This window comes from Octopus bimaculoides, chromosome 3 (genome assembly GCF_001194135.2).
Source record: "Octopus bimaculoides isolate UCB-OBI-ISO-001 chromosome 3, ASM119413v2, whole genome shotgun sequence".
NCBI lineage: Eukaryota > Metazoa > Mollusca > Cephalopoda > Octopoda > Octopodidae > Octopus > Octopus bimaculoides.
In genome coordinates this window covers 34,162,306-34,166,060 of record NC_068983.1, presented here as the reverse complement: position 1 = coordinate 34,166,060, position 3,755 = coordinate 34,162,306, and positions in this window count along the sequence as shown.

Here is a 3,755-nt window from a genome sequence, read left to right as displayed (position 1 = left end):
TATATATTTATGATTATAAATTTTTTACCGTAGAAGGTTTTTTTCATACTGAGCTACCCGGCAGAATTGTTAATTATTAATTTTATTACTAATTGATTATTCCCTGCCCTGCATATCTATATATATATATATATATATATATATATATATATTTATATATTTATATATGACAGGCTTCTTTCAGTTTCCGTCTACCAAATCCAATCTCAAGGACACTTGCCCGAGGTGTCAAGCAGTGGGACTGAACCCGGAACTACACAGCCACGCATGCGCCTATATATATACATGCATAATGCATATATAGTTTACTACTCTGTCAAAGTAGTTTGAACGAAATATACTCCGCCAACTCAAAGATAAATATCATTTAACGTACACATTATCAATACGAGAACTACTGATAGTTTCTTATCATTCAGGTACATGGTTAGGTAGAGTTTTACGTTCTGTGTGTCTCGGGGACACAAATATACTTATTACTCCAGTCACAAAATGTGCACTTTTAAATTACACACACCCACACACACGTAAAGAGAAAGAAATAGAGAGGGGTAGTGAGGTGAGGCTGTATGGTAAGAAGCTCGTTCCCAACCATATGATTCTGGGTTCAGTCCAACTGCGTGGCACCTTTCGCAAGTGTCTTCTACTACAGCTTCGGTCTGACCAAAGACTTGTGAGTGGATTTGGGTAGACAGAAACTAAAAGAACCTGGTCTCTCTCTGTGTCTATCTCTCTCTCTCTCTCTCGCGCGCGCTCTCTGTCACTCTCTCGCGCGCGCTCTCTGTCACTCTCTCGCTCTTTCTCTCTCTCTCTCTCTGTATATATATATATATATATATATATATATATATATATATCAGGGTCAATATGGTAAGCCCTGGGTTCAATTTGTTTGTATAAGACCCGTCAGGGCGCTGGCCCACCATAGCTGCAGTCAGATGGTTGAAACATATGTAAGAAAAAGGATGAAAATATATACACCCATGTTTCCAGCTGCAAACTATCACACACTTATATTTAGCATTATATATGCATTACGTGTGTGATTATAAATATACACCCATACACACACACACCCGTACGCACACACGTAATCTCACACACACACATACACACACACACACACACACGCACACACATACATGCACACTTGCACTCACTCACGTATATAATTAGATATTTATTTCAGTCCGTAAGTTCATTATATTCCCGTTTCGCTTCCTCGTCACTGCGTTTATATATCATTGCATGTACGTGTATGTATTTGTGTGTGTGTGCTGGCATATGTGTTTCTGTTCTTTTATATTCATTGATGTTTTGCTTATCATGGATATAAAGGTTTGGACTTTATCACTTCATTAGTTTCTGCAGTGCAAAGATAATACTCGGACATTTAATCAAGAGAAAAATCTGAAGCAAAAGCACCAGCACTCGTAGGTTAGTTAGTTAGCTATATTAGATAACGAAGTTTTGTTGTGGAAATCTTAGCAGCCGTATAATTGAATTCCGGACAACAATATAAATATAAAACATGCTAACTATAGACATTCTTTTTGAACAACATTTATATATGTTCCAGCATATCTGACGGGATTATGCATGAGAATTGCGTAGTGTTTGTGAAAGAGTATAAATGTATCGTCTGTAAGTGTTTACGTCACATTATTGACTTAAACTAATGACTTTATCAAAGTTATATACCTTGCAATAATAATATGCGTTCGTTATAGTAGTTTTAGAATATAAATTGAAATAGAAGAATCAATTAATAGACGTGAATTAATATTATGGAAAAATGGATAAATTTAAATGTATCAAATACCTTATATTTTGATGCCGTTGAGCAGGAAGATATATGCTTCGTTTTCTTCTTTTCCATAATTTTTCGTAGATGTTTGAACTCGCTTTCCCAAAGTGATTCTAGAAAGAGTTGCAATTCCTTCCCAACATTAGTATCTCATTGGTGGACTCACAAAACCTAGTCGAGTTGAGTTTTATATATATATATATATATATATCCCAAAGACTCTCTGTGATATCTTTTTCGGGCTTTCGGGTAGCGAGCTCAAAATGTCTTCAATTTCAAATACTTGCCTTTCGTCGTCACACGAGATCATATATACATATATACAGTGCTGGGGCTGAAATTGTTCATGACTACAAGTCTGCTTTTATCATGTCTCAGAAGAAACGTGTTCGCCTGGTCTCTCACAGATGCACTAGTACGATGTGTAGGCCGAATGTACAATATTCTTTTCTACACTAGGAACAAGGCCCGAAATTTTGGGGAGGAGGCCAGTCAATTAGATCGACCCTAGTACGCTACTGGCACTTAATTTATCGATCCCGAAAGGATGAAAGACAAAGTCGACCTCGGCAGAATTTGAACTAAGAACGTAAAGACAGACGAAATATCACTAAGCATTTAGCTCACCGTGCTAACGTTTCTTATTTCTTTATTGCCCACAAGGGGCTTAAACATAGAGGGGAAAAACAAGAACAGACAAAGAGTTTAAGTCGATTGCATCAACCCCAGTGCGTAATTGCTACGTAATTTATCCACCCCGAAAGGATGAAAGGCAAAGTCGACCACGGCGGAATTTGAACTCAGAACGTAACGACAGACGAAATACCGCGAAGCATTTCGCCTAGCGTGCTAACGTTTCTGCCAGCTCGCCGCGTTCCCGAATGTACAATATTGGGATGAAACCAGCACTGTGTACCAACCATTCATATCTTTATTGGGAAAGACATTGCTAAGATTTCAGAGACGGACAACGAGTGCAGGAGATGACAATTTCGTGAGTGCAGAAGCTTCCGATAGCTTATTCCTTGATTAAGAGGTAAACTACCGCGTTGTTAAATACATATTAGTATTACATATAAAGCATCAGAAGTGAAAGTATTAGATGACAGGATGAATGAACCTTACATACTCACTATTGCTAAATCCAGTCAACTAACATCAACAATGTAGTTTTTCATACGTGATCTAGTTATTCTCCTATCTGTCTCTTTCGTCTTCATCTGTCTTATATCTCCATATTCATCATGAAAGGTGTGGTATTGTAAATGACCATTAAAGTTAATACATAACCGTCGGATAGACTTAGGTAAGCATAGATAGGTAAGCATAAATAGATATATAGATAGATAGGAAGATAGATAGATAGATAGATAGATAGATAGATAGATAGATAGATAGATAGATAGATAGATAGGTAGACAAGCAGACAGACAGACAGGTATCTTTAATAGTGAAGGAAGATAGGAAAATACCAAGGACAGTTGAAAGACCTCTGCATTTGCTGGCGAGAAACTGGAATGAAATGACATGGTTTCCTGCAGTACCATGTATCATGTATTGTATAACACTCTCAATATACCCTATTGATCAAAGACACTGATCAATTCTAGCAATGTTATGAACTGTGAAAATGACACCCAAAGGCTCGGGGTTGATGACCTATTGATTAAAGGATCATACATTCTACCCGACAGGTTTTCAAATAGTTTCCGTCAAATCTAATTTATTCAAAGGGACGTTACTTTATTACACCGGGCCCATACACAAGATACGACATATTCGTATCGAAACTGGAAATGCATGATAACAAATTGCATACATGCATACGTAAATATATACATACATACATATATATATATATGAACATATATGTATATATACGTAAATACAAATATATAAGCACATACATTTGTACGTGAATATATATATATATATATATATATATATA